Source organism: Penaeus japonicus, unplaced genomic scaffold (assembly GCF_977035675.1).
Source record: "Penaeus japonicus unplaced genomic scaffold, GWHDUDI00000001_assembly GWHDUDI00000034, whole genome shotgun sequence".
NCBI lineage: Eukaryota > Metazoa > Arthropoda > Malacostraca > Decapoda > Penaeidae > Penaeus > Penaeus japonicus.
In genome coordinates this window covers 17,250,346-17,259,683 of record NW_028234436.1, presented here as the reverse complement: position 1 = coordinate 17,259,683, position 9,338 = coordinate 17,250,346, and positions in this window count along the sequence as shown.

The following is a 9,338-nucleotide window of genomic DNA, read 5'->3' as shown; positions in this document are numbered from 1 at the left end:
TCCCTTATTAAATAGGCTTATCTAAACGGAAAGTGTAGTTCCTAATTGCCTTGTACCCTGATTATCGGACATCGATACCACCACAGACACCACATCGCCCTAGGAACCGAACTCTAAGCTACTCTTCATTCCCAGTATAGTAATATCAATAAAAATAATGACGATGATGATGATAGAATAACAGCAAGAACAATAATGGTAATGATTATGAAGATGGTAATGAAAGACATTGACAGAATGTTGATAACGATGATATGATGAATAAGAATGATGGTAAATGTTGATAATGATAATTGATTAAAGAACAACAAAAAATGGTAATGGAGATGGTACTGATGGTAATGATCATAATAATGCTAGTGATGATAATGATACATATAATAATGATAATTGTTTTTATTATTTCTATCATTATGATTACTATCATTATTATTATAATTAATATCATTATCATCATTGCTGTCATCATTATTATAAATGTGATGATAATAAGGATAATGCCAATACTAATAAAGATATCAACAAAAACAACACCAATAAAACTAATAGAAATGATAACAAAAGTTATAAATGATAATGATCCTAATGATAATAACAATAATCATAAATGATAACGATCATAATGATAATAGCGACAACATTAATAATAATAACAACAGTAAAGATGATGATAATAATGATAACAATAATACTGATGATAGCAATAATAATGATAGGAAACTTCAGCTAAAGATGAAGTTCACGAATAAACTAATGAGTAGATCAGGAAAACACAGAACACTTAATAGCGGGGTACAGACTTAAAAATGTTCTACCTTCGAGTTTCTTCACAGTCAGCGGTATAAACACAACGTAAACACATTTTACCTTGAAACACAAAACACAGTAACGTGCACATTAGATATATAATAAAACAGGGTAAATTCTTTCTTACTGTGGTAGCGTTTTTGTTCTAACACTTTACCTTGTCACGACGCGCATGGGCACGGCGAAACTACTGGTCTCTGTCGACCTCTCACGATTGACCTTTTTGCTCGACCTTTGACCTGACCTACGGTGTATATGTACAAATGCTTGCATGGTTGACCTGTGGTGACCTTCTATTTATATGCCTGACACTCACGCAGCTAGATGACAGTTAATAAATAAAATGATAATGATGATAATAATGATTATAATAATAATGACAATGATAATTAATACTAATGGCAATAATAATGATGATAATAACAATAATGGGAATAGTAATGATAACAATCATATTGATAATAATAATAGTAATGATAAACATGATAATAACAACAGTAACAATAAGAATAACAACGATAGCTATGATGATGATAAATGATTATGAGAGTAGGAATAAAACTGAATGTAACAATAGTAATTTTCATAGTAATAACGATAATGATAACAGACATGATAATGATAATAAAAGTAATAGTGATACGAATAGTGATAACAATAATGATACCGATGGTGATAATGATAATGATAACACTGATAGCAATGATTAAAAATATATATGTATAATAATAAGGCTGATAATTATATCAACATTAATGATTATAAGATAATGATAATAATGATAATCATGAAAATATTAATAAAAATGATAACAATAATGATGATAATAGTAATGATGATATTAGCAATGGTGATGGGAGTAATGATAGCAATGATAAAAATAATGATAATAATAATTGTGATAATGATAGTAACAGCAGTAATGATAATGACTGACAATAGCAACAATTATGTTATAGTAATAATAATGAAAATTATGATAATGATAATAATAGGGATAATGATAACAGTAACAACAAAAATGATGATAAGCATAATTGTAGTAATAATGATCACCATAATGTTAATAATGATAGTAACAATAATGATAATGATAGTATAAATGATGAAAATAATGATAGTATAAATGATGAAAATAATGATAGTATAAATGATGAAAATAATGATAGTATAAATGATGAAAATAATGATAGTATAAATGATGAAAATAATGATAGTATAAATGATGAAAATAATGATAGTATAAATGATGAAAATAATGATAGTATAAATGATGAAAATAATGATAGTAACAATAATGATAATAACAGTAAAAAGGATTTTAAAAAATAATGATAATAACTAAGATAGTAATAACGATAACAATGGTACAATGATAAGGAAGGTATTAATGACAATAACAACAGCATTTTTTGAGAGCGGAAGCATGTGTTGATCACATGGTCTCTGAACCCTGTTGATCTTACGATAACATTTCGTAAGACCTTGAACAATGTCTTACGTTATGATCCAATGGTCTAATTTGCTTTACAAGTGTTATTTTGAAGTATATAATCAGTAGTTTGTGAGATAAAATAGACTGTTAAGATAAAAATAAAAACTTGCATTATCTCACTTGCAACGGATTCTGGTGTCATGCTTGTTATCTGTCCTCTACAGACGATGCATTTCATATATTTACGTACATTTATATATTATATTTCTTTATATTTCTTATATATTTTTTCTTTCTTTGTGCTGAAGCTATGGGTCTCTGCGTTCTGAATTACAGTTTGAACTTTATCTTGAACATAATGCTAATTAGTTTTACTATGTCGAGTTTGTTGACAGTACGCGACCTCTTAACAGCCGACGCTTATCGTAATCCTATGATTTTTTTTACTCTATCAAGTTTATCTATTCCAAGAAAAAGTCGGACCAAAGCCTCAGATATCCGACGTTGACTATAATATCCGCCACAATGCTACAATCCGTTCAATTATGCACCGCCAGCCCCCGTGGTTACCGCAAGAGCCACGCTAATAACCACGCAGATTGCCATTGTCACCAACACCACGGCATTAGCAGTGACAAAACTTGCTATCATGCACAGCTGGCGTGCCATCGTAGCATGCAGGAGAAAAGCTGCCATTTCGTGTAAAAAAAAATAATGGGACGCTGCATGTGTATGCACCCTGAGGGACATTCTTCATAGTAGTGCTATGCGGTACCTCGCCCGACGCCCATGAGATTCCATTCACGAGAGGAATGGTGCCATAGCATAGCGTGGTGTAGCGACTTTGATGAAAGTTTCCTTCATACAAATTATATGATAATAATATATTTTACGATCAGGCTCTCTGGCCATGCACAGACAGCTGTAACGTCATGCAGGACGAGGGTTAAAGGTATTATACAGGGTGATGAGGGATAGGGGTGGTATGCGACAGGATTCTTCATCCTTTTTTTCACTGCGACCCATTTAGGTTCATGAATTACTCTTAAGACCCTTTTGGACGTCTGTTGTGCATGAGTCAACTATTATTGTTCCTTTTATACCTATGTTATATGTTAGAATATTATTATCATTATCTGATTGTACAGGGTCACAGTAATATCTACTTTACCAACAATGTATGACTCAGAATCTAACATGAACTGTACAAATAATTTAGGCATAGTTCCTATGCCTATTCATGTGTATACAATGTATATAGTATGAATAAACATATCAAAATCAAAATCAATCTCATGCAATTCAACATGCAACATTAATTTTCTGTGCATTAATTTATCTATCTATTCCCTGAGACGTAGCGAGCAGTCCTGTCCATAGTCCACCCGCAGCTCGCAATACACTACTGCGTTGCAACTCGTAGTCAGAAGAGCCCTGTCATGGAGTAAAGAGAACATGGGATGACGAGGGAGGAGGCCATCATGCAGGATGGTAGGGCATAAAGACGTCATGCTGGATGATGAGAATTGAAGGCGTCAAGTGTCATGCAGGAGGATGAGAAATGAGTGAAGAGAACATAAGACACCATGCATGGGAATAATGAATGAGGATTTCCAGTGCAATGTCGAGGATTGATGGTGTCATGCAAAAGGATGAGAAAAGAGGATGTCACACATGACGGCGTGTACTAAAAGTGCCATGTAGGGCGGTGAGTGGGCATGCTAGTTCTGCCGCTGCCCCCCCCCCCCCCCACCTCAACCGGATGCTGCCTACGAGATAGGATGTTTCTCATTTATTTCCGACACAAGTGGGGAACTCCATACGTATTTATACTAAACAACATCCCGTTTACATTTACTCTCTAGACCTTACCAAAAATCTCTCTTCATGGAAACGAAAAAAATACTCTCTAAAAAGAAAAATAATCTTGTACCATTAACAAAGGGGATACGGGAACTACCTTTTTTAAGTTTAGTTCAGTTACCCCCAATAGACAAATCGTCAATTCATTCATTATTTCTTCGCTTACTTCGACATTTATCTTAAGATTTCTAGTTTTGATAGGCGATCTTCCTGACTACTATGTCTACAGGAATAATACCAAGGCGAGAAAGATCTTTTACTCAAGCATATTAAAGAAAAAAATAAATAAAGGTTTTTTTTCTGGAACGAAAACATTATTTCAAAATTCGTCAATCTTAATCAGTCGGTTCATGTTGATTGCATTGTGTCAATAGATATGTACAAATATTTATGCGCTCCCTGAAAAAGAAAAAAAATCAAGGGCAAACTACAGAAAAAAACTGAATAGATATGAATTATCGTTCGAAGCCCAACTATGAAAAAAAAAAAAAAAATTATGATAGTCTGTTGGAATGTTTTTCTCTCAAAATGTTTTGTGGGTTATAGGTAGTGATAAAAGACTACATATATCAGAGATATATAAATACAGGCCAAATTAATTTAATAGTCCACTTACGCACCTTATAAACTATAAATATACACTAGATATATACTAAAATATATTTAAATCATAAATGCTATCTACACCAATCACTCATAAAGTTAGTGGAAGGATAAATAGTATTGGAAACCCAAAATATAAAATAAAAAAGCTATGCATTATGCAGAGAGACAGTCTTTTATAAAGTGGTTGATAAATCTAGAACCAGTGCGTATAATTAATTCGTTGGTGACGTAGCTGTGAATATGTCCGTTGTTTGATCAGGTATTATAAAAACCCTTTAATGGCTCCGTTGTTCCTTAAATTATTATTGTGTTATGGAAGATGGATATTAATACTTTCATTAATTGAAGGGGAAGTAATGAGAGAAATTTTGATATTTACCTTTAGAAGTAAAGTAGCAAGTTATAAATGCCAGTTCTTTGTGTCAGTAAAATTTGTATAGAGTCTTATAATCCGTTATGAATCATTTTATACACTCAGTTTAATCCACATCATGTTTATCCCCATTAAAATCTTTATTCAAGTTACATATCCCCACAAAAAACAGTTAACATTTCATTCCTTTTTCTCCGTAATTCAAGATACCTTAAATATGTTACCAAGATTTATTTTATAATACGATAGAAGTAATGTAGAGAAGCGAAAAGAAGAAAAGCAGGTGTGTGCGTTTTTTCTAGGAAAAGATAATCTTATCTTGATTTCTTTAATACAAACACCGCATTATCTTCTCGTCCCCTTGTATCTATTTCTTCACTGATAATTTTCATTGTTATTTCAGTTATCTATTTCCGTGGGTGTTCCTTGTTGCATCGACTTTATAAACTGCATTGGGCAATAAAGTTTCATACGACGTTGATAATGATGCAATACCTAATAATTCACATTATTTGGGCTTTGATCCCCATAATGTTTCACCGATTGTTAAGTCAACCAGAGTATCAATATTTACAAAAGTCGGAGAACCTGACACAACTATTTAAGAAACATGCGAAGGTTTACATAACGTTTTCACATGCAGCTCTGGTGGTGACTGACAATACTGGAATTACGTGCCATGTTGCAAGACAAACAGCTGATGAAGGTTGATTGTTATCAATTTTTTTAGAGGAAGTTATAAACAGACTTCTTACTTATCTTAATAATATTGAATGTTAACGTAAACACGATAAGTATATATGTAAAAAAAAAAAACATTAAACAATGCAATGAATCAAATCACGGGGCACCTTTCATCACCGTTATCATAATAGAACATGAAAAAAATATACCTGATATGTAGAATATTTTTTCACCAAACATCGATAAAATATAAAGTAAAAAGAAATAGTAACAAATTACATTCATCCTTTGAAATAACGCTCAAAGTAGAAAAAAATATGGCATTACAAAATTCTGATCCTCCTATTGCTACATCTTCGTTTCTATATTAATAACTGTGTGCTAATATGATATACCTACGTCGTACATGGCGATGGGTAGCAATCCCATGCATGGCTAAGGAGAAAGAAATCTGTGGTAATACGTTACGTCGCAACGCAAGACGTCACTAATGCAAAAAGCTTAGTGACGTCACAGAGAAGCCAGAACGAGGTGTGTCTGAGCGCGGCGCAGCGGAACCGAGTCACGTGAAGGTAGAGGAGCGCAACGTGTGGCGGCGGCGAGTAGACAGACACTACGGATACCTGCGTAGCGAGTCTGTGTCAGAAGAGAAAGATTCATGCTGAACGAGTAGTAAATGAAGCAACAGGAGAGAAAGATTCTTGCTGAACGAGTAGTAAACGAAGCAACAGAAGAGAAAGATTCATGCTGAACGAGTAGTAAACGAAGCAACAGAAGAGAAAGATTCATGCTGAACGAGTAGTAAACGAAGGAACAGAAGAGAAAGATTCATGCTGAACGAGTAGTAAACGAAGGAACAGAAGAGAAAGATTCATGCTGAACGAGTATTAAACGAAGCAACAGAAGAGAAAGATTCATGCTGAACGAGTAGTAAATGAAGCAACAGAAGAGAAAGATTCATGCTGAACGAGTATTAAACGAAGCAACAGAAGAGAAAGATTCATGCTGAACGAGTAGTAAACGAAGCAACAGAAGAGAAAGATTCATGCTGAACGAAAAGATTCATGCTGAACAAGAGAAAGATTCATGCTGAACGAGTATAAACGAAGCAACAGAAGAGAAAGATTCATGCTGAACGAGTAGTAGATGAACAACAGAAGAGAAAGATAGTAAACGAAGCAACAGAAGAGAAAGATTCATGCTGAACGAGTAGTAAACGAAGCAACAGAAGAGAAAGATTCATGCTGAACGAGTAGTAAATGAAGCAACAGAAGAGAAAGATTCATGCTGAACGAGTAGTAGATGAAGCAACAGAAGAGAAAGATTCATGCTGAACGAGTAGTAAACGAAGCAACAGAAGAGAAAGATTCATGCTGAACGAGTAGTAAATGAAGCAACAGAAGAGAAAGATTCATGCTGAACGAGTAGTAGATGAAGCAACAGAAGAGAAAGATTCATGCTGAACGAGTTGTAAACGAAGCAACAGAAGAGAAAGATTCATGCTGAACGAGTAGTAGATGAAGCAACAGAAGAGAAAGATTCATGCTGAACGAGTAGTAAATGAAGCAACAGAAGAGAAAGATTCATGCTGAACGAGTAGTAGATGAAGCAAAAACGAAGCAACAGAAGAGAAAGATTCATGCTGAACGAGTAGTAAACGAAGCAACAGAAGAGAAAGATTCATGCTGAACGAGTAGTAAACGAAGCAACAGAAGAGAAAGATTCATGCTGAACGAGTAGTAGATGAAGCAACAGAAGAGAAAGATTCATGCTGAACGAGTAGTAAACGAAGCAACAGAAGAGAAAGATTCATGCTGAACGAGTAGTAGATGAAGCAACAGAAGAGAAAGATTCATGCTGAACGAGTAGTAAATGAAGCAACAGAAGAGAAAGATTCATGCTGAACGAGTAGTAGATGAATCAACAGAAGAGAAAGATTCATGCTGAACGAGTAGTAAATGAAAGCAACAGAAGAGAAAGATTCAATGCTGAACGAGTAGTAATGAAGCAACAGAGAGAAAGATTCATGCTGAACGAGTAGTAAACGAATCAACAGAAGAGAAAGATTCATGCTGAACGAGTAGTAGAGAACAACAGAAGAGAAAGATTCATGCTGAACGTAAACGAAGCAACAGAAGAGAAAGATTCATGCTGAACGAGTTGTAAACGAAGCAACAGAAGAGAAAGATTCATGCTGAACGAGTATTAAAGGAAGCAACAGAAGAGAAAGATTCATGCTGAACGAGTAGTAAATGAAGCAACAGAAGAGAAAGATTCATGCTGAACGAGTAGTAAATGAAGCAACAGAAGAGAAAGATTCATGCTGAACGAGTAGTAGATGAAGCAACAGAAGAGAAAGATTCATGCTGAACGAGTAGTAAACGAAGCAACAGAAGAGAAAGATTCATGCTGAACGAGTAGTAGATGAAGCAACAGAAGAGAAAGATTCATGCTGAACGAGTTGTAAACGAAGCAACAGAAGAGAAAGATTCATGCTGAACGAGTATTAAAGGAAGCAACAGAAGAGAAAGATTCATGCTGAACGAGTAGTAGATGAAGCAACAGAAGAGAAAGATTCATGCTGAACGAGTAGTAAATGAAGCAACAGAAGAGAAAGATTCATGCTGAACGAGTAGTAGATGAAGCAACAGAAGAGAAAGATTCATGCTGAACGAGTAGTAAACGAAGCAACAGAAGAGAAAGATTCATGCTGAACGAGTATTAAAGGAAGCAACAGAAGAGAAAGATTCATGCTGAACGAGTAGTAAACGAAGCAACAGGAGAGAAAGATTCATGCTGAACAAGTAGTAAATGAAGCAACAGAAGAGAAAGATTCATGCTGAACGAGTAGTAGATGAAGCAACAGAAGAGAAAGATTCATGCTGAACGAGTATTAAACGAAGCAACAGAAGAGAAAGATTCATGCTGAACGAGTTGTAAACGAAGCAACAGAAGAGAAAGATTCATGCTGAACGAGTATTAAACGAAGCAACAGAAGAGAAAGATTCATGCTGAACGAGTATTAAACGAAGCAACAGAAGAGAAAGATTCATGCTGAACGAGTAGTAAACGAAGCAACAGAAGAGAAAGATTCATGCTGAACGAGTAGTAGATGAAGCAACAGAAGAGAAAGATTCATGCTGAACGAGTAGTAGATGAAGCAACAGAAGAGAAAGATTCATGCTGAACGAGTAGTAAACGAAGCAACAGAAGAGAAAGATTCATGCTGAACGAGTAGTAAACGAAGCAACAGAAGAGAAAGATTCATGCTGAACGAGTAGTAAACGAAGCAACAGAAGAGAAAGATTCATGCTGAACGAGTAGTAAATGAAGCAACAGAAGAGAAAGATTCATGCTGAACGAGTAGTAAACGAAGCAACAGAAGAGAAAGTGTCATGCTGAACGAGTGGTAAAACGGGCAACAAAAGAAAGATTCAACGAGTATAAACGAAGCAACAGAAGAGAAAGTTTCATGCTAACGAGCAACAGAAGAGAAAGATTCATGCTGAACGAGTAGTAAATGAAGCAACAGGAGAGAAAGATTCTTGCTGAACGAGTATTAACGAAGCA